Below are 24,350 nucleotides of genomic sequence, written 5' to 3' on the forward strand. Positions count from 1 at the left end.
GTCAAACTGGTGGAACATACAGTTTTAGCTTCAAATCATATCTAAAAGATTATGACAGAAATGAGTGTGACCAAAAGTTGTTTTGGTTTGGAATTTCTGACCCTTTTTTGGTGTAAATGTTAGAAATCTATATATCCTGGATCAGCTTCTCACAGAGATGGATGTCTTACTGAATCAGACAAACTGACTCTTTTAGCCACATCTGATTTTACCACAATTGCACATATACAGACTAAGCATAAAAGCCAAATGTAAAAGTGGACATGCATTTATGCAACAAATACCTTTATGATATTGAAATACACATTCTAGGAAACCTGGTTTGGCTCACTGCATTATCCTAATTGTTTTTCTACAGAAGGAAGCCTTACATCAAATTATAGCATGTAATGTCAAGTGAGCTTTGGCAAACTTTACAGATGCCGGTTTTGTTTATTGTTTAGCCATTTATTGAAAATGTTTTATATCCTGGGTTATAAGTAAATATCTTTTTAATCAAGATTGATATCAATTATACAATCTAATAACATCTTACTTATTTAGTTTTTTTCATATTTCTATATGGAAAATACTCTGTAAACTGCCAATCAAGTTTCTTTTCATTGAATACTAATTATTAATGCCTACTAGAATATAATTCATTCAAGTATTTATTGAGTACCTGCTAATGCCACTATTTCGGACCTTTGGTTTAAATCAACTAAACAAACAAGATCTCTGCCCTCATAGATTGAGGGAAACAGATATTAACCTTGTAAATTAGTAATCTATATAGTGTGCTAGAAAATAAATGGCATGGAAGTACTGAAATGTACATGGTGCCGATTAGGTCTCATTGAAAGGCGACATATGAGCAAAAAAACTTGAAAATGTCTCAGCAAACCAAGTAATAATTTGTGCAACAGTATTCCAAGTAAGTGGCAGAGCTAGAGCTCTAACTGATGTGTGACTCCTGTGTTTGTAGAAAAGCGAGAGGGCTAGTGTGGCTTGAGCTAAGAGAAGGGGAGAACGGTAGGAACTGAGGCCTAAGGGGAACAGGGAACCGGGACTTTAACTTTGACTCTGAGTGAAATAGGGAGGTTTTTCAGGTTTTGAGAAGGACTGTGAGATGATCTGAGTGATGATTGAAAGAATCACTAATGCTAGATCAAGAATAAACTGTAGAGATGCAAGGACTGAAGCAAGATCAGAGAGAGCGACAGCGAGAGAGACAGTGAGAGAGACAGAGAGAAGAGAGAGAGAATGAGAGAAAGAGAGAGAGAGAGACAGACAGACAGACAGACAGACAGACAGAAACCCAGAGGAGTGAATATAATTCCAAAGTTTTTGGACCTAACAATGGGTAAGATAACAGTTTTTTGGTGTAACAGATTTGGATGAGGGTGATGATGAAGATCGAGAGTTTAGTTTTGAAAATGTGTTTGAGATGACTTGTACACTTACATGGAACACCTGAGTAAGTTAGTTGGATATAGGAAGCTAAAGCATTAGGAAATAGACTTATATGCTAATAAGAGAGTATTTGGGGGAAGGCAGATATTAAGAGCAGTTGTAGAGACATTTATGTGATTTCAGTTCAAAGGGAAACTATTTTCCCTTCTGTCTTATATCGTGCATTTTATAGCTGTATATAGGTCTACATGACTGTTTATAGGCTTGCTAGTGGGAAAATAGCACCATCTTGTGGGTAAAAAATGCACAAATTTCTCTAGAGAATTCGTGAAAATGTACATTTTCAGCATTCTTAAGGATTTTATTTCTGAAATAATACTTCGAGAAGTCACACAAATTTATGACTTTATTTGTATAAGGTTGTGTCTACTGAATGCCAAATAATATGACAAAACCATAAGTCAATCAGACAGTTGAATAATTCAAATAAATATCAATTTAGTAAATCATCTAAGGACTCTGAATAATTATGTTAATTCTAATGTAAATAACTTTAAAAATAGGAGATGAAGTAATTACATATGTATATGCATATAATTTACTAAATCATGTAAATTTTTCAGACCTTGACAGACTTCTTTCAAGAATTCATTAATTCACTACTTCATTCTAAAAATATCTTTAAAAACATTTTCTGTATATGCATAATTATATCAGGCCCAGTAAAAAAAACAAAGAAATTATATAAATCAATTTGACATGTTCATTTTTAATTGTAAGATTTGCTTTGTTTATCCTTTTAGTTTTTTATTAGTTATTATATTCATTTTTTAAATATGGAAAATGTTTGTATAGTTCAAAATCAAACCTTTATAAAAAAGGTATATTCGAATAAGTCTCATCTCTTTTCCCTTTCCTGACACTCTTCTTTTGATGGATACTTCATTCGTTTCCAGTTAATCCTATCTGTCCTGAGGAAACTTACTACCTCGTTGTACTGACTACCTGTTAAAATTTAAGGAACATTAAAATTGGTATAAAATAAGTATATAATATCTATTTATATGTGAAAATATTTGCTTAGACTACTAGTTTTCAAATTGGTTAATTGGAGTTGCTTCAGGAATTCCACAACATTTGATCAAAAGATGAAAATAATTGTATAAGATAGTTTGTTTTGGTTGTATAAATGAACCTATGAAACTTTATTTCAAATATCGTATAAGAATACAAATGTCATAACACTTTATTTTTATTTTTACTTTAATTTACTTTTGTCATTATTTTCTAAATAAGACAAATACAAGCATATTAGTCCATTGCATACATCTATTAATATTTATAATAAGATGGATATCTTTTAAAAATTAAACAAACAAACAAATGTGAAGCTTACCAAGCATCACACAACTAATTCTGGCTCTTATTATTGCAAAAATAAATCTAGGCAGGACAAATCAGAAACAAAGTATCCATCACGGAAAGAGTGGCAGGAAAGGGAAAAGAGATGAGACTTATTTGAATATACCTTCTTTATAAAGGCTTGATTTTGAACTATACAAACATTTTCTACATGTAAAAAATGAATATAATAACTAATAAAAAAACTAAAAGGATCAACAAAGCAAACCTTACAATTAAAAACAAATGAACATATCGAATTTATAACAACCATTCAAAAGAAAAGAAGATAATTTAGCTAGGTTTGAACACAGTATTTTGATTATATACGTGCACACACACATACAACTCCAAAGAAATAATGAACTTTATTTAGAAGGTTTGTTGGCAGTGGAATATGTGTAGTGATTCTTAAGCAATTTCTGGTAAATTGTAGTTAATGCAAATGAGTAAATGTATAGATGCTGTTGTGAACCAGTATTTTCACCATGGGAAAAAAGAATTGCAAATTTGGAATGGAAAAATTTGAGAAAGAAATCCATTGTGGTGGATTTTATTTGGAGCTATATATGAGTTCATACATATATATAAGTTTGAACTTATTTATATGTATTTAATAATTATATGCTTTATAATTATGTATTTCATAAACATATCTACAATTCCTAGCTCTGTCCACAAAAGGATGTGAAATATATGAAATAATTAAATCTAAGTAACAATGAGCAAACCCCAGTCTCCAGATGTTAGTTTCTAAAAATTCATGTTCATTCAAAGGAACGATGCGATATAAAGAAATCGATTTTTTCTAAAATTTGTTATGACTTGTCCTGTTGATTATAGCTATTCTAACAGGTGTGAGATGGTATCTCATTGTGGTTTTGATTTGCATTGCCCTAATAGCTAGCGATGTTGAGCATCTTTTCATATATTTGTTGGCCATTTGTATGTCCTCTAGAGAGAAGTGTCTATTCAGGTCCTCTGCCCATTTTTTGATTGGATTGTTTGATTTTTGTTGTTATTGAGTAGTATAAATTCTTTGTATATTTTGGATATTAGGCCCTTATTGGAGGCGTTCCCTGCAAATATATTTTCCCATTGAGATGGTTGTCTCTTTACTTTGTTGATGGTTTCTTTTAGTTTGATGTAGTCTCATTCATTTATTTTTGCTTTTACTTCCCTTGCCTTTGAAGTCAAATTCATAAAATCCTCTTTAAGTCCAAGGTCCTTGAGTTTAATTCCTATGTTTTCTTCTATGCATTTTATTGTTTCAGTTCTTATTTTCAGGTCCTTAATCCACTTTGAGACAACATAGATGGACCTCGAGATAATCATGCTAAAGGAAATAAGTCAGACAGAAAAAGTTGAAAATCACATGATATCACTTATATGTGGAATATAAACCTAAAAGCAACAAATGAACAGAACAAATAAACAGAAACTCATGGACATGGACAATGGACTAGTGGGTACCAGAGGGCAGGGGAGGGGAGGAGGTGGGAGGTAGACGAGGTAAAGGGGGTCAAATATAGGGGGGAGGGAGTGGGGGAAGTGGGTAAAGGAGGTCAAGTATATGGTAGCTGAAGGAAACTGGACTTTGGGTGGTAAACACATAATAGAATATACAGATGTCAAATTATAATGTACACCTGGAAAGTATATAATTGTATTAACCAATGTTACTCCAATAAACTTAATAAAAAATAAATAAAATAAAATAAAAAGGAAAACAATAAAATAAAATTGATGGTGGTGATGGTTGTATAACTCTGTCAATATACCAAAAACTCTGTATTAAAAACTTTAAATGCATGAAAAAAAAAAAGTTTTGGGCTGGAAAGAATAAGGTGAGCCTGAAACATATTTTTATGCCAGAAACCAAAGAAGAACTTAAAAATTAATGGGGTCATGTGAAAAGAATAGAGGTTCCATTCTGATAGACATTCACTATCCAAATGTAGGACATTTTGAAAATCAAAAGAATAATGAAAATAATAAGATATAGAATCATATACTCTAATAAATTAGATGAAATGATAGAAGTGATAAAATTAGAAAGTCACCATTTTTAAACTACCAATTTAACAACTGATTTAGGAAAGAATCATTAATACATATTAAAACTCTTTGTTTTAAGATTGTTTGGGAACGTCATGTTCACATGGTCAGAAAGTATTACCACAAATTACATATGAATTATAAAGGCAAAAAGTAACTTAACAAGGAGAAATCTAGTAGACATCACCAAGTTTAGCATCATCAATAATGGGACACACTTGAATTATATATCTACTGGGATAATGCAGTGAAAAGAATATGATGTCATCTAAAAATGGTATCATTGACATATTTAACCTGAATTTAATCATGAAAAACCAATTAGACAAATCTACAAGGTATTCTATAATGCAATTGAACTAGACTATAAAAATGTGAATGTCTTAAAATATAAAATAAGAACTGTTTTAGATTAATTGAGCTAAAGAGACAAGACAACTAGACATAATATTTAATTTTTTAGTTGATCTTCAATCAGAGGAGAAAAAAGTTATAAACTACATTATGAGCTACTTAAGGATATTTCTTGTGTAAGATGATTATTATCACTTTAGGGTTAAATTTCTTGAGTGTGATAGTGTTATTGTGGTTATATAGATCAATGTCCTTAATTTTAGGATATAATGGGTAAAGTATTATGACGGTTAAGTAATTACAAGTAAAGTCTCATTGTGTCTGCAATTTACTCACACATTTTTCTGAAAAAAAAAAAAACAAAAGACAAATCTATATCTGTATTTATATCTATGCCTACGTCTTCATCTAAGTCTACTACTTTATATCTCTATACTTTTATTTTACTTCCATTTATACCTGTCTATGAAGCAAATTGTTAACAATTGATGAATATAAGTTAAAGGTACATGTGAGTTCTTTCAACTTCTTTATAGATAGATTGGAAAAACTTTAAACTAAAGTAGGGGAAAAGTGCTCTTATTATATTTTTTTAAAACTTCCTCATATTTAAAAAATAAAATGGGCTACAAAAATATACTGATAATTGAAACCAATATTCAAAAAATGTTACATTATCTATTCCAGCTCACAGAGTTAAAATGTGATGGAGCTGAGATACAAATCCACTTAACTGTAAATCCTTTTCATTGTCACATTATGATGTTGCCTTTATAGGGTACCTAATCACAATCTTTAAACTAGTTTGAAGAATACTAATTCTATTTTTTTAATCTCTTGATCACAACCTTCTTATTACTTTAAATCCTAACTTTAACAGATTTTGACATTTTCAATTCTCAGGAAACTTTTTAGTCAATAAAATAAGAGGTTTGAATTAAATGAAAGTTCAGGCTCTAACAAGTTCTAAGATTTTAGGCTTTCGTGGATTTTAAATATTCTTCATCTCAAGTACAGAAAAATAAGATCTGATATGATGTGTATGTATACATAATCTTTAAACCTGAAAGATCATAAAACACTTTCTGAGTTAACATTTATACATAAATATAAGTTCACTAAGGTTTAATATTTAAATATTATAGTTTATATACACTTATTCAATCTATTCAAAACCTAATCACTCCAGAGATTTCAGCTTTTCCTATATTTAAATTGGAATTTCAAAAATGGATAAATTCTATCATTGTAGTTACAAATAGATTTTTAAATTTTTATTTAAATAATTCAATGATTTACAAAATCATTTTCAAATGTTATCTAAGAATGTATTTCTTTCCTCCTTCATGATGCCTAGCCTCTATCTATACCTTGAAATGAGTCTCATTCACTACTACGGGGAATTCCAAAGCTTTTTACTTTGTTTCTCTTGTTAGGATAACCATTTCCCTTGCATTAATTAAATCAGCAAACCTGCCTTACGTTCCGCCTTGCTTTAACAGAAAAAGCATTGAGGAATGGTATAGGGAGGAGAAAGGTAGATGTAAACAAGGAAAAACACTCAACAGATACTGTAAAGAATGGGCACAAACGTTTTGGTGTAATAAACTGAGATAACTCTAATTTGGTTGAGGGGATATTTGTGGACTCTGTAAGAGCACTATGATTTATGGGACTATGTTGGTAAAATCCAGTGCGAAATTTTCTCAGTATATAAAAACTTAGCTCAAATTCAAATTTATGGAGCAAAGATTCATAAAATAAGAAAGTTGTTGGGTGCTACCAAAGAGTAACTGAAGTTATGTGTATCTATGTATTAGATAGGATTAATATCCATATTAGAGCTATATCCATACATTATATTTACTGCATATGATGTTTAAGAGCCACATACATTTAATAAACCTTAATATATTTAAAATGATTTAATATGTTTACTTGACATTTACTCAGCATCAACTATGTACCAAACATTGTGCTGGAGAAATTTATATAAAATAAATGAAATGATCCTATTAATACAGCCAAGTTGGAAAGAGATTTTATCAAGCTGAACATGTTAGCCTCCCCACCCTACAGATTGTGAGCCTCCTCATCCTTCCTCTTGCCACCAGAGTTCACTTGCTTGAAGTCACTTAAAATTACTCTCCATTGTCTTCATGTTGGAGCAAAAAAATAATCGAGACATATGTGTTATTATGCTTCCTCTTTCAACAGGGTTCTGTTACTTTCAGGTATTTCATAGGAATCCATAATTATGTATGTTTTGATGAAATATTTAAATAGAAATGCATTTCAGACCTTTCTTGATGGCAGTTCTGCTCTTACACTTCTCAGATATGACCTTTTATCTTAATTCAAATATGAAAAATATGAAGTTAAATAGCATTGCTGCTAATAATGCCGCTGCCATTTTAGCTACTCACTGTTTTCTTTTGTAAAGCAGTCAATTTAATGAATTTTTTAAAGGATAGCAAATGAATAGCAAGATAAATAATACACAGAAAATGGCAGAAAACTTGACATCAGAGAACATTTCAGAAAAATGATTTAAATAGATTTTTAACAATTCAGAGAACATTTCAGAAAAATGATTTAAATAGATTTTTAACAATTAAATCATTTCAGAAAACTGATTTAAATAGATTTTTAACAATTCATTATTATGCCTTGGGTACTGTGGCACAGCAAGTATATTGAGCAAAATCAGGCGAATTGATTTGATCATAACTCATTTCTGGAGAGACTGTAAAATGGTTGCCCTCTTCTTATTTTTGATTTACACAAATGACTTCCATGCTATTTCAAAATATATAATTACTTTATAAAGTGATTCTCTTCTGTTTCTCTAAAAGCTGTCAAATAAGTGTCCTCAAAGGGTCTCAAAGCAAAATTCACTGAAGATCCCAAATCAAAGTGCTAGCACTATAAGTTACTATTTGCATTTATTCAGTTTCCAAAAATGTAATTTAAAAAGACTGGTTATGGTGTTAGTTGCATATTTAATGGCAAATATTTTGAAAGAAAGTATTATAAGAACTCTTGAATGATACAAGATGAGTCTAAAAGCAGCACTAAAAATATAGCTCACGTGTCTTCTCTGTCTCCTTCAAAAATACTCTCTCTATAACAACTTCTGATCTGGCTTTGCTTCTGAGTGGGGCACATTGTTTAAAGTATAAGCCTTATAATCCTTACCTTCTCTACTTCCTAAGGAGAGTGGATCTTGACAGAAGAATTTCTTCCTTTGTATTACTAAGTGGTAGATGAAGAATCAAATAATAGAATGCTGGAGAAATGCTAGATAGCTCTGTATCAACATGTGGATCTTGAAGAGGTGGAAATTCTAGTGGTGGAGAGAGGTAAGGTCTAGATTCAGCATGAACTGAGAATGTGTGGTTACAGAATATCGCAGCATCATCCCAGCCCTTCACTCAGACGCAAGGCCAATTGCAGCTGACAGTACATGAATACTATAATTTTTTTCGTTCATAGCTTATTTGTATTACTTCATATGTATTTATATCTATTGTCCTGATATTTTAAAATAAGAATTTAGTCTTTTATTCTTTTTCATTGTAGGCATTCTGTTGTCTACTGAATAGCTCCCTATGGATGTCCTTGAGGTCCTTCAAATTTAGAACACCTATCATAATTCATCGCTTTCTGCCCACATATGACCCTCTTCTACTAATTCACACTTTGTAAATGGCATTATTCTACCCAGTTTTGTAAGCTAAAAGTTTAAAATTTCTGTGGATCTTCCTTCTTTCTCATTCTGCAAGTCTGATTCATGACAACCTCCTTATTCTACCTTCTAAATCTCTCTCTATCTCGTGGCCACTGTTTGACTTCAGGTTCTTATCTTTTCTTACCTGGACCACTTTCCTAGGCTCATTTTTGGTCTCTCTCCTTCAAGCGGATCGGTTGTCTACATTACCACCAGTTTTCTTTTCAAGACAAAAACCATATTCCTTTCCTAGCTAAACTTAGGAAATGTAACACAGTCTACTTAAAGTTTTCTTTAGCAATCTTGCTACTACTCTTTAGTCAGATTAAACTTATGCAATTTTTTTCATTAGTTTGTACAATCTGTTCCTCTAACATGCCAAACATGTTCCTGTCTCTGGGTCTTTGCACTTACTCATCTCTCTTTCTTGAATGCATTTTCTTTACATATACTGTCTACACATGGATTGCTCTATGCTCTATGGCTTCAGGCATCTTCTCAATCATTGCCTTATTAGAGAGGACTTCCTTGCCCACACTGTCTGCAATAGCAATCCTTCCTGTGACACTCTATTCTTTTACCTGTTTTATCTTACTTCTTGGCACTTTGTAGAGCTTTTCATCAATTAATGTGTTATGTTTTTTTTAGTTTATTGTTTGTTTTCTATGTCTAGAATTCAAGCTTCTTGATGACAGGAGCTTTATTTTTATTGGTATATCCCCACACCAAGAACAATGATTGCCTTATGGTAAGGGCTCAAAAAATATTTGGGAATGAATACATGAATTAAGCTATTTTCAATGTGTTGAATGTGTTTCTTTCCTTTTGAGTTTGAATAACTCATTTTTCTAATTAGACCAAAATCAAGTTCATCTTTCCTAGTATATCATTTCTACTAAAAAGACTTAATAGCTCCATATTCAAAGTTATTATTGCGCTTCATAAATAGCTGTATTTCAGCATATTATTTATAGATTTTTCGAGTATTGAATATGTGTTTTTCCCATCACTGACTAGAATATAAAATATTTAAGGTTATGAATCATGTATTAAAGGCTCAAAATTACTTGAATGGTGAAATTATTTAATGAGCTAAAAATTTAAAAAGTACTAGATATAAAGGAAAATTTAAATCATTTTTTCCTCTCTTTAAAATATTCAGACTACTTTTTTTTTCCTTCCCCTCTGGATAATCAAAATCATATTTATAGCACATATACTTCAATGTTATGTCTTTAAACACAGAAATACAAAATAACCCTGGGCAGCTGGGCTTGGCCCTGACTTGACAAGTGTCAGGTTAATTCTATAGAATATAGAGAGATCAGTGTTAAACTCTACCTTGTTTGAAAGATCTCTGTTGCAAATAAAGAAGAGTTAGACTGCTTTTTCTATCTGATTGAAATCTTTTAGAACTTTAGTTATTTAACCTGGAGTTTGAAATTAGATTTTTCTCCTAAATCGTTAAATTGTTCAGGAAAACACCTTTAGAAAGATTTTAAATAACATAATTGCCTGCCAATTACTTTGAACACACTGAACAATTTTATTTCACTGAGAAGAAACTGAGTTCTTGAAAAAAAATTTTACTGAGCTGTAACATATTAGAATAACAATCAAAAACCTAATAGAATTATTTTCTTTCTCTCCAACTTGCAAAATAATCTGAATAAGCAACAATTTTCCTCTGGCTAAAATTATAGAAGAATCTACTTAATTTTCTCTGTGGTTCTATAGGACATAAAAAATGGATCCTAAAAGAAATGAAGTCATAAAGAAATGAAAACCCTCTCTAATAACTTTATTCTTTAACTCTCAAATTATGCCTAAACTTACACAGGCCTCTCTCCAAACCACCTTCTCCAACATTTCTGTTAGATTTTTTTAGAGCTATATCTATGGTCCCATCTGACACCCTAGTATTACTCAGATTTTTACATATTTTCTAAAATTAGAAGTCCAGTTCAGCTCATGGATTGGCATAGCTATGACAATTAACTTGAATGTTTTTCAAGTCTTCTCTTAGTAGCAACTGGTACTTGTTTTCTGTGTCCAGTTGTGGCAATAGCTTATTTATATGTTACAGTGTTTGGAGCAATTACTTTCATATAAATATTTTATTGTGAAAATTTTAATTTTAGAGGCAACCACTTTCTCACCTCTATCTGTCATATGGAAACAGAATTTGATTTTCACCATCATTAAGAATTGCACTTTTGTGACTCAAGTTCTTGTTTGTTGTCAGACTAAAAAGAAGAGTTATCAGAATTGGGTTTTGTTGGTCTTTCATTTCTCAAGCTTCTACTAAGTAAATGGAATAATATTAAAAACTAGGTCACTTATTTTCAATTTTGGAAGTTTTTTACCCAATTTATAATGAGTCAAACTTAAAATAAGCCTACAAATTTAGAAGAATGCAGCAAATTAGTTATCCCAAATAAACAGCTTTGTAGATATTGTCATGAATCAAATGAACTTTTGATTAACTGAAATAATTTTTCTGATGTTGTGATAATACAAGTATCAACAACAATAATAATCAATGACATTTATGATCATGTAACACTTGTTAGTAACCATGCTACATGCTTTACATACATTATCTCAATTGTTTCTCTTTTATAGAAAATAAATCTTGTGATTTATAGAGATTATATAACATCTCATATATTTAATAAATTGTAGATTAAAATTGATATTCCACCTTGTAATAGGCTTTGTTATATTTATTTAAAATATAATTTATAATAATATTATGCTAAATTATAATTTCAAAAGTTTTTGAAATAACTAGATCATCATAGACGAGCATAAACAAATATAGAAGAATGAGGCAAATTAAATGAAGCATTTAATTTACACAAATTGTGAAATTTAATTGTAGGCTTTCAAAAAATATCAGAAAAGTGGTATTATATTAACAGTATGGATTTTTGTCATAATTTTATATTTGAAATTATTATATATTATACTTTATGTCAAGATAATAATAATATATTTTTGAATTGTGCAATTTTATTATATGACTTTTTATTATTTAACATATTAAATAATAAATGCTAACATTTCTCTGCCTTAAATAATCTTAATTATTTTAACTCAATAGTTATTGAAGATCTTGTTTAAGGGTCAGACAGTGTCAGTACAAAAAGTTTAATTTTACCATATATGGGAAAACAAGAATATATTTGGAAAATAACTTGAATACATTTGGTGAAATGAATGAATGATTTGGATGTTTTTTTAAAAATAACTTATTTATTTTCAATTTTATTAAATTTACTGGGGTGGTATTAGTTAATGAAATTAAATAAGTTCAAGTGTACAATTCTATAATACATCATCTGTGTATTGCATTGCGTGTTTACTACCCAAAGTCAAATCTCTTTCTGTCATTATATGTTTGACCCTGTTTACCCTTTTCTACTTCTCTCCACCCTCTTTTCCTCTGGTAACCACCATGCTATTGTCTATCTATGAGTTTTTGTTTGTCTTGTTCGCTTGTTGCTTTCAATTTTATTAGAAGTTATATGTATATTCAGTACTCAAGATCATAGGACTGTAATATATAAATCATTAAAATTAGGGACTCTTATAGGCTTTTATAGATTTTTTTTTTAAAATAAAAAACATACTTAGTGGGTAAAAGGTGGAAAGAGTTTATTTCTCAGTAAGTAAAGGAAGAAACATGTGCCTCAGCAGGTCTTGGGTAGACACTTAAATGTGAGTCAAGGTTCAGGATAATTCTGTACATTTCATTGGTTCTTCTCTGACAATCTCTGCTTCCTTCTCTAAAGAACGTTTTTGTTGTTGTTGTTGTTCCCTACAAGATCTCTGCCACTTTGGAGAACTGCTAAGCTACCCTTTTCTAGAGCTTTTACTGTTACCACTTCTACCTGGTCCCTCTTGTTCTGTCCATGGCTTTGAGTCACTCAGGGCTTTCTCCTCCCTCAGAACCTACTCAGCTGCAGTACCACTGGCTTTGGGGGCCAAATAATCAATTCTCCATTGTTGGAAGGAGGCTTTCCTGGGCACAATAGGATGTTTAGCAGCATCCTGGCCCTCTGCTCACTAGATACCATCTCTTTCCCCGTGTTATGATAACCAAAATGTCAACAGACTTTGCTAACTGTTCCGTGGGCTCTATCTTTTACTTAGTAGGCTAGCCCACTTTCTGCTTTTCTACCAGCTAAAACTGTACTAGATAAACTTTATCGGAGAAATTTAGACCCAGAACTGCAACTTCATCAACACAAAACAGGAAAGCTAGCAGAGATGCTGCTGCCTCAACCAACACGATAGTGATCTCCAGGACTTTGGGGCTATGGTTGTGTTCTCTGAGGCTCTTGGTAAGCATTTACAGCCCCTGGTCTCCACATTGGGGTGGAGGTAGGGGGACAGAATTATCCCTGGTTTCAATCAATGACTTACACTTAAGAATTTCTCCCTATTTGTCACATGTCATGTTTTTTGTCTTTCTTTGTCTCTCTCCCTCTCTCTCTTTCTTTTTTCTTCTCATACTGCATCGTTGTTAAACTCACTTCCAGAAAAAGAGAGCTTCCTAGAAGGTGACAGTATGCCCAACCAATATCTTACATGGTCTTTCCATTAATGTTAAATGATACCTTAGTCCTAAGCCCCTAGGGACACTAAATAAACCAAATTACAGGCACAGTTTCCCTTTATTCTATAACTGCTTATAAGAATTTATTTTTTTAACTTAAGGGATCTTGTAGAACCTTTACTGGTAGAAAAATTTATTTTAAGTTCGATGATTCTTTCATTTTAACTTCTGTTTATATTTTATTAAATTGGAGTAAAGTAAAATTGACTACTTTTAACTTAAAATATAATTTTAATATGGTTTAATTTTTAAAAAGGAAATTATATTTCTTTATCACTCTGTTAGTATATACATATAGTCATTATATTTGAATGGATAATTTATATTCTAGAACACTAGATTTAAATTCAGAATGACACTTACTAGTTGTATGACCTTGGGAATTTACTTAACTCATTTTTGCCTTAATTTTCATATTTTTAAATAGAGGTAAAAATATACCAACCTTATAGAGCTTTTAGAGTGACTAAATGAGTTAATATTTATAAAAAGAACTTGAGTTTTTATTACATACACAACCAAAATAATGAGCATCTCTATTATCCCTCAAAGCTTCCTTGTATGTCATTATCTTAATTGTGGTGACAATTTCATGAATGTCTTCAAATGTCAAACTCACTATATTGTACATTTTAAATATGTGCTGTTTATTGTGTGTTGATTATACCTCAATATAGCTGGAAATTTTTGTGTCTGGTAAATAAAAATATATCTATAATGATGTTCCCCTAATGATGAAAATGTTTATTTCTGTATAGTGGTAGTCCATGTGGTTTGTTTACTAAAAGTTTAATTAGAATTTTAATTAAATTTAGTTAAACTTTTTCTTTTCAGAATTGTTTAGATTTTTTACAATGAGTATATAAGGTCATGAACTATTATATTTCTTAGAGAGAAGTATTTTGAACATAATAATGTATTCAGCATGCATTTCTAATTCTTAACAATTTGTCATTCTTTCTTAGACATGCTTCCGATATACTATTTCTCATCCAAATCTCTGAGCACTATTATTCCATTGTTATACATTTGATGGGTACACATCTTAGAGATGACTAACTTTGCCATCTCTAAATATGACTATGAAAACACATTGCAAAACTTTCCCACATTTTGTTCTTATTTCCTGTATCCAGAAACAATCCATAGAATAAATGAATTCTTACTTATATTTAACTTAATAGCATGGGGCAATTTAAGTACATTGTTGGTTCCTGTCTATAGAACACTACTGCTACTAACCAATTTTAGCTTAGCAATTTTTCACATAGAGGAGATTCTAAATTCTTAAATTTTCTCTTTGCTCTACTGTAAGATTCATTTTATTTCCTTTATTGCTTGTTTCTTTTTGTTTCCGCAAGCTGTATGTGAATATGCCAGTCTTCGCTCTCTCTGAGTGGGCCAAAATTTCTGTGGCATAATGGCAAGAACTTCCCCCTCTTCCTTTCTCTGACACACACGACATAATCTTTTCATACTTGAAGCTCTAGGCAATTTGAATATTTTCAAAATGAGACTGTTGGTTACAGGACAAAATCTTCCATCCATAATAATATCGCTACCAATAGCTTCAGATATTTCAACATTTTATTTGGTGTCTATATTAAAGACTCACTTTTTATAGTTATGTTTTTGTTATAAAAATGTACTTTAATTATAAACATTTAGAAAATGTAAATAATTATCTTATTTCATTGTCTCGCCATGATATTGGCAATGCTGGTGGCTGTTCCAGTGCCTCCTTCACATATGGTCACAGGATATGGGGAACAGAGGTGCAGCTGATTATAGAAGTCTATCTTTACAAGATAAGCAAACACAAAAGAGCCTTAAGTTTTCTTTTTTTCTTTTTTTGGCCTCAAGAGCAGTTTAGAACCACTATATTTTATCAAAACATACTATTTGAACAGCTAATCCTTTTGTCAATAGCTTCAGTTCACTAAGGTATAATTTTAATTCTCTGTCCTATTTCATTCCTAGAAGTACTTCCTCACTACTTGGATCTTTCTCTGTTAGCCTCTACTTGTGTCTCCCCTATTCTCTTTTAGAAATACGTGTCAAATTCTCACCCTGATTTTTAAAACACCTCAAGATCTCATTTCACCTGGTTGCTGCCTCTGACATAGAACTTCTACTCCACTCAGGTGAATTCTCCTAGGTAAATGGATATGCCATACCATTCACTGTATTAGGTTTTTGTTTTGTGTTATTTTTTTTCATAGCTTTCTTACCCTTCTTGGACACTTTCTGGGACCTACTTTAAGGCCCATTTCAAGTCCTAATTTCTCTAAATGTTCTCATCTTAGTATGATTATCTTTAAAATTAAAGTCAGAATTTAGAAGTGGAAGAACTTTTAGAGATCATGTAGTTCAAGCTTTTGGTGAGGTCTGAAGAAGTTAAGTGAACTCTTCAGTGTTAGCTGACTAAGGGTTGTAGAACTGAGATTAGAATTTACATCTCCAAATTTTATATTACAGGACAATGCTCTTTCACCAACACTATGAGGTTTTGTTTTGATATTTAATCACATACTACTTTCTGGTATTATTGTATTGTTTTAGTGTGTGAGTCTTGTTTTCTAGTTTGGTAGAAACTTCTTGGAAATTATGCTCATCTTCCAAGACGTAGCCCAATTTGAGCCATCGAGCTATCATATGTATTCTCTCTCTCTCTCTCATACTCTAGTACCAATTACAGACCTAGCAGATGTCTGTTATTTATTTATTTATTTTTGGTTAAAGACCTTATTTTTTAGAAGAGTTTTAGATACACAGCAAAATTAAGAAGAAGGTACAGAGATTTTCCACATACACCTGCCCCCACACATGCTTATCTCCCCACTGTGAACATCCTCCCCCCCCCGCCATCACAGTAGTATATTTGTTACAACTGATGAACCTACACTGACACATTATAATCATCCAAAGTCCAAGATTACATTAGGTCATTAGGGTTCACTCTTTATGAGATATCTGTTTTTAAGAGGTTTTTATTATGAAGTCCTGTATACCCAGTATAAGCTCTGTTAAGGAACTTTGTGATCCTTTATAAATTTTTATTTTTTACCAAATATTAGAGCATAACAATTTATTAGATGACTCCTAGCTGTCTTCTACCTCTGTCATCCTAAATTCTTATTATCAGGCCAATCATCTTTCTCTCTTTTGCTTATGTGACAAGTAATCTTACTTTTCCTCCACCGGAATAAATATAGGAAGCCACAAAGACCAGAGTTCAGTGTAACACATCTTTTTGTGTTTCTTTTAGGATCTGCCTTCTTTTATCCCTGGTTCATTACATAATTCTCATTAATGTAGGTTTTATTTTGTGTGTGTATGTGTGAAATTGTGACAAGCAGTTGTCACTATTCATTAGACAAGGTAGATCTTTGTAGATACATTTGCCTCTCTCCTGATAGTCTTACCACAAATATAGAACTAAGTCTGTAAGACAGAAAATGTGTGTGTTTGATAGGAGCAGACTGGGAAGCAGATACTATTAAGATACTTGGCTGGAAACCACATGACTGAGTCATAAAAAAGAGGACATGTAGAGAAAACAGTTTTGACCATAAGAAGTCTTACAATGAATTGCCCTTTCACAAGGAAACAGTCCCTCTGGAACATCAAGTTAGTAATCTAAACTACACTTTACCGTTAAAACTACTCATGCTTAAAATAAGTTGTCTTAGTCATTAATTAAATCATAAAACCACTGAAAAAACTGACTGACATCTTTGTAAAATGGAGATTTCATTATAAACTTTAATCTTGGCAATGCTGCGTGAATGAAACTTAAAACTGTGACCATAAGTGTGTATACTCAATAAAACATAACCTTTCCACTTATTAGCAACACTTCCCTCACTTAAGGGGTTTCCTTTTCTTAAGCTGTTGGCATATTTAACTCACTCTTCACTTTACAGGTCCTTAGGAGACATAAGTACTTCTTTAAACATGGAGATGACATTAAGAAGCCTCTCAGATGACTTACAACTTAAAGCTTGCTTAATTGATCAGTTTGAGGAAACACAAGAAATATTGAGCAGCAGTGTGTGACACATACATATTTCTTTTCGTCCGTAATTTAATTAATTTTTTTTTTTTTTTTTACTATGAGACCACACTGTTTATTACCTTTAACAAAAATGAATTAAAAAAGAATTCTACTTGCCTGCTGTGATATCCCTTCACATTTAAGAACACTCTGCTGGGAAATGGACTGCCTTACAGGCAGCACTTTGCACTGGGATGACCTGAGTCCATAGCAGAAGGTGCCACGTATCTTAGTGCATGCTCATCCCCTGGATGTCCTCTTTTACTGAAAATTCTAAAAGCAATAGTTCTCTGTCATAGGCTGTCTTAGAATTTAGTTTAAATTAGTAAAAATTGCGAACTTTACTAATAATACTCACAAAAGCATATAATGGTTCTTATGCAACAGATTTTTTTTTTTTTTTAATTTTGCTCACATGATTATCTGCCAGGTGAACAATTGGACAGGTTGTCTTTCTCAGGAGTCATTAATGATCTCAGATAGATGGGGTTCTGTCATTCATGATCTCAGATAGATGGGGTACCTTGTGAGATACCATCCCATCAAATAGAAGGGAAATGATACATTGAGAAGAATGTGGGATGAGTTTTCATGAACCAGTCTTGGTAGTAGGTGCATATCATTTCTGCTTCCCTTCTGTTGAGTAACACTCAGTCACATGGCCACACTTAAGTACAAGAGAGGCAGAAAAACCTAGTCTGGCTCTGTGTCCAGGAAGAAGAGACACTCAGGGATTCGGATAAGCAGCTGGTTGTTTCTGCTACACCCACTCAAGTTCATTAATCTCCATTGCTGCAAGAAAGAAATATCTTATCCTTGGACATATCTTAAGAAAGCTTTAGTCTTCTGAAAGGAGATCCAGCTAGACGATTTCCTGGTTTTTAATTCAAGAAAGTAGACCTGACTTCTCTAAATGATATTAGAAACATTGATATCAAACATGTGCATCTTCAAATAGATGTAATTTACAACAAATTTTACGAAGTTTATAACTGTATTATTTTATGTTTGGAAAAAGTCATCACTTCTATCCCCATATAAGTCTTCTTCTATCACTTTCTTTAGGACATGACAATTTAGGATTAGATAAAAAAATTCAAGGTCTACAGAACTAGCTTGAGGTTTGGAGTTTCAAAACTCACCAGATTTCCTAGTGGGATATTTTCTTTTTTTTTCATTTGGGAAGAGTTATACTGAAAAACTGAGATGACTAGTTATACTGTCTCTGAGATGTAAATGAATGACATGGTGAAATTGGAGGCTTCAGAAGATGTCACATTGTTTGATCTTGCATTATTTAAATCAATGACTTTCCTAATAGCAAATTATGACAAATTCACTTCTCCCATGCCCCTATCTTTTTCTGTCAGTTAATTTAATGATTTGGGAAATGAAGAAATACTAAAACTTAAAGAGTTGCTTCTAGAAGAACAGATAACCTGCTGCCCGCAAGGTGAGTTGAATCAGTGGGCATTTCTGAATACCACTTCGTCCCTGTTGTCAGCAAAGCCAGCTACTCCAGTTGGGGCCTTCTCTCCTCTTGGTGTAATTCGTAGTAGTGACTGCCCAGTAGCTAGGGTTCTCAGTCCAGATCACCTTAAGAGGCCCTCTTCTTCTTTCCCAGCTTCCTTCTGGTAGCTGCAATTGTGCATAATTCTTTAAAGAAGATTTCTTTAGTGGGGTGATCAGCTGTTTCAATTTGCTGGGGACTGGGGGGCCTCTCGGGGTATAAACACTGGGAAAATCACTGGCAAACTAGAATGAGTTGGTCCTTGCATAATCTTAAGGTTCTCTGGAGCTTCCAGGTAACAACAAGGGCACAAATTACACTTCGTTGTCCCTGAGCAATACTTTTGCTTGCTCTGAAGCAGTATGCCTCAGCTCACTTGCCCTTGGTTCAGTAAGAAGTGATTCTCAAATTGTGGTCCACACCATCTGCAACAGAATGGGGCTGATTTTCAGAATGTAAATCCCAGGGTTCTACCACAAATCAACCCTCAAATATCAGCAGATGAGGCTTGGAATCCCACATTTCTAATAAGTAATCTGTGGTAAAATTTTAAGTACTAGAATTTGGGCTTTATTTGTTAAGGACTCCATTTACAGAGTGGTAAGAAACAGCTCCTTTTTCCACCTTCCTGTATCAAGTTTAGGTAAGTATAGTGTTTGGCAAAAGCCTCACACTTGTTTTTCAACGCACTTAACTTTATTTAAGAAATACAGGCAATTATGCAAATACAGCCACAATGTATATTACATACCAGGGGTTTGTCAAACTCCTCCCCCAGACGGGAATGTTTGGTATATAAATGGGACTCCAAATATCTTCATCTCAGTGCTCCCTCACTCCCCTCCCGGGGCAATCATCAGACTTTCCAAGCTCCCATCAGGCCCCTCTTTCTTTTGCACATTCCATAGCAGCCATTATGAAAATTCACTTTACTGAAATCATATCTATATCATCGTCAAATCCTTTTTAGAGAAAGCTGCATTTAAAAAAAAAAATTCTGGTTATTTTCTTTGTCATTTCTTCCATCCCACGGTAGTTACCCCATTGAGAGCTCTCTGCCACCCTGGAATCCGAGCACGCTCGGATTATCAGTCTCACTCTGTGTCAGGCACAGTATGTACAACTCTTCTGAGACATACACTTCTTTCATTGCTTTTAAGATGGGTAGTTTTTCTATGAGGAAAAAGAGGAAGCAATGCTAATAATTACCTCTGTCTCTAGATTTCAACGTCCTTCCTTAATTTCCAGGTATTAGGTAGGACTTTCCTTCATTGTACAACAGGCTTTCTCCCCATTTCATTTTTGTTTTATTCTAAGAAAAGCCTGTGGGAAGTTGACAGCCTGTTGTGGTCGTAATAGATCTTTCCACTAGATGGCACTCCTAGGTTAACTTTGTTTTTTGTTTTCATTAATGCAGGCTGTTGATTTTTACTTTGAACAAGAATAGAGAGCCATACTTTATGTTTCATGATTTACTCGCCTGATTACAAGGACTTAAATATTTCACTTTGCTTCAGAAATTTAGATGTGTGTTGTACTGTTGGATTTGAGATAATTATATTGTGATACATTGAGGGGCACATTATAATAGGATAACAGTAATAAGCAGGCTCCCCAACTATTCATTGCTGCAGACCAAAAAGTTGTACAGAACAAAGTGCCTCTTTCCACAAAGATGGAGTTTGGGCTTTCCTGTGTCTCTCACTGGGACAACTCTGTTTTTACCTGCAGTCTAGCCTCACTTCTGACTCCTAATTAAACAGCACAACTACTTTTCACTATATCTGGCTTGCTTTCTTGACCCTCTCTACTTACACACACTAAGTTTTAATTATAACTCTGGTTATATTTTATATTTATTATTGCAGTTCATGACTAATTGAATAAAAAATAGATATATTTCCAGAAGAAAATGTGGCTAGGATTTTGGAGGAAGATTTTTTATTTTAATGCCCTGTTCAAATTAGTAAAATGATAGTTAGCGGGTAGCATAACTCACAGCTAGGAGATAGGGAAGCCTGAATAACTCATGACCCTGCATAATAACCACATATAAGTAGAATCCAAGGTATAAAAAGATAATAGGGGCATTTATTTTAAAACCTCTTAAGAAAATAGTGAAGATGTATGAAATGTATAAATAGAATTGTAACATAGAAGGACATCAAAACAAATTCCCAATTTTACTCAGTTTTAATTAGATCATAGTGAAATCATGAGAATAATAATGATACAAGGGCTATCTAGAAAAGTAAAAAAGTCAGTGAGACTATTTGACCTAATTAAAGCAGCACTGTTTGTGGCATTATTTAGATAATGGTAAATTCTAGGAAGCAGAAGCCCTTTTTTAAAAAACATTTGTTCCTTCTTTTGGATAATGCTGTAGACATTCTTCAGAACTGTCTACTTGTGTATCTTGAGCAAATAACTTAACCTCTATAAGTCTCATTTTTTCTCATCTGTAAAATCGTAATCACAACATTCAGTTTTGTAAGGCGTTGGTGAGGTTTCAATTATACAATGTTTGTAAAACTTGAGTAAAGCATGCAATGGATTATCAGAACATAATGTCTTTATTAGTGTGGTAGGATCTGAATTAGTGGGAAGCGTTAGTATTTTTGCAATTAGTTCTCTTTAAACAGATCTTTGTAAATAAACACATGCTAGATCGCTTTGCTTTTGTACTTTTTAACACCCTTAACAAGGAAAATAATTTTCTGTATACAATTTATATGAGAAAGTGCTTTATTTTCACATTTCTAGAGAGGAAAAAATGATGGCAGAGCTGGGGGTAAAGGCAAGACTGGGACGTCAAGTGAGGTTTTAATACCCTAAAATAATAAAGAGTAGTAAAAGAAGAGGGTTCAGAAACCAGAAATACACATTAGTAGCCTCCAGTGGTGGAAAAAAAATACACACTAGTGGCCTCCAGTGGTGGAAAAAAAATTGAAAAACTAGTTTAATATATTAATAAAGTGTGGGCTTACTCTTCAACCCACCTTATTCTCTGTCATGTATTAAATTTGTGGGAAAAAAAACTTTGACAATAAAAATAAAATATATACAATAAAATGTATAAATTAAAAGCCATTCTAGAGTTTCGAGTTGTTTAATGACCAAACGTCTTCACTCTGTTTCATTCTGTTGTCTTTGAATATTAACCGTCAATCTCAAAGGTACTAAAACTAGACAATTTTTCTTTTAGTGTTTTTTTAATTGGATGAGTTTTTCCACTTTATACAAGCCTTTTGAATACATATGCATAGTCTGAAGCAGCTTTGTAGATTTCTGTCATTGATAAAGAGCCATGCTATCAGAAAATAAAAATGAATCAATTGTTTGTTAATATTCTCTCCAATACACTATTTTTTTTTAAGCTTTAAAATACTAGGATTTAGCAAGTATATTTGGGAAAATGGCTTGCTGAAAATTTTCTTCTTTGCCAGAGGGAAGCTTTAGTTGAGTTGAAAGGTAGATTTATATTATCACTTCAGAAAGACTGCTTGTAGAGTGTCTCAAATAACAAACTAAAGTATTACTATGAAGTGTGGACACATGAATAGCACAGATGTTGCAGTGATATGAACTTGTTTCCCTTTTAATTTCTGACCACTTTTATGTCTTACAGTAGCTTTCTGAATTCCCACCATTCCTAAAACCAGGCAACCTGATACAATCTGTAACTTTAATAAGTATAGTAGGCGGTATCCAAGCCTCTTGGATCTTTGCTTTGAGGCTAAAAATGCCCCTCCATCTCTGTGTGCTGTGTGCCTCCTCTGCAATCAGGTCCCTCTGTCCCAGAGCTTCACCTCTGTGAAAGAGTGAGATGAGTGATGGGGATCTAAGTCTCTGAAGAGGTCCTGAAGTCCTGTTACTGCCCCAACAGAAAAGATGAAATACTACCATTTGAGACAATGTGGATGGATCTTAAGATAGTTATGCTGAGTGAAATAAGTCAGATGGAAAAAGTTGAAAATCATATGATTTCACTCATATGTAAGATGTTAAGCCTGAAGCAACAAACAAACATGACGAACACACAGAGACTCATGGACATGGACTGTGGATTAGTGGTTACCAAAGGGAAGGAGGGGAAGAAGGAGATAGATGGGGGTAAAGAGGTCAAATATTTGGTGATGGAAGGAAATCTAACTTTGGGAGGTGAACACACAATGCAATATTGCAATATATATATATATGGCATACTGTTGAATTGAACACTTTAAATTTATTTGGTTTTATTAATGTCACCCCAATAATTTTTAATTAATAAAAAAAGAAAAACATATAGTCACAATGTTTGCATGTAGGTATATGTAGGACAGTTTAATTACAAAACAGTATTCCATTGTATGAATGTACCAAAGTTAATTAACCATCATTAATGACGAACATTTAGATTCTAATTTTTAAAATTTTGTTCTTGCTTTTAAAATTTTACTGTAGTAAACTTTTCTTTTTTTTAATACCTACAGCACCTGGTCTTCCTAGGTGGTCTCCCATCCAAGTACTAACCAGGCTCAACCCTGCTTAGCTTCTGAGATCAGACGAGATCGGACACATTCAGAAGGGCATCACTGTAGAATTTTTTTTTTAATTTGTGTTCATGAGTTTTATTTCTTTTGGCTTTCTAGTTATTTATTATTTTATTTTATTTTATTTTTAAATGCCTACAGCGCCTGGTATTCCAAGGTGGTCTCCCATCCAAGTACTAACCAGGCCCGACACTGCTTAGCTTCCGAGATCAGAAGAGATCGGGCATGTTCAGGGTGGCATGGCCATAGAACATCCTTATGCTTTCCGTTTCCTTGTTTACCGTCAATCCTGGGTACTCTGGAGAAAGGAAGTATGGTAAGGTCAGAATCAAGACTCTTTGCATGGTCCCTGAGGCCTCTGAATTAACTTAATATATGCTCCGGAGTTTCAGAGGGAGGGAAAAAGAGAGAATGCACCGGTTAGGAACAATAGATTGAAGAGAAAGTTAAGCCAGGTGTTTCACTAGGCTTTCCGAGAGGCCCTAAACGCTCAGCTTACGTAGTAAAAAGGTTTCTCATAACAGATAGGTGTGTGTCAATGTATCATGTCCATGGAATACCCAATAGAATTCCATGATGCTTTTGGGATATTCCTCTGAAAACTATAGTAATATACTGCAAAAAGCCCTATCATGTAGTCCCATCCCATCATTTACAATCTGCTTATTGGGTAAGCTGTTTTTTTTCTT

General features: G+C 32.8%; 2 pseudogenes; both read right to left on the minus strand.

Annotated features, from left to right (window-relative positions):
* Positions 1-23,592: 23,592 nt before the first annotated feature.
* LOC120607504 (uncharacterized) lies at positions 23,593-23,711 on the minus strand (annotated as a pseudogene).
* An 82-nt stretch (positions 23,712-23,793) lies between these two features.
* Positions 23,794-23,912, minus strand: LOC120607618 (uncharacterized; annotated as a pseudogene).
* Between the last annotated feature and the right edge of the window lie 438 nt (positions 23,913-24,350).

The sequence above is a fragment of the Pteropus medius genome, unplaced genomic scaffold (genome assembly GCF_902729225.1).
Source record: "Pteropus medius unplaced genomic scaffold, Ma_sr-lr_union100, whole genome shotgun sequence".
Taxonomy (NCBI): Eukaryota; Metazoa; Chordata; class Mammalia; order Chiroptera; family Pteropodidae; genus Pteropus; species Pteropus medius.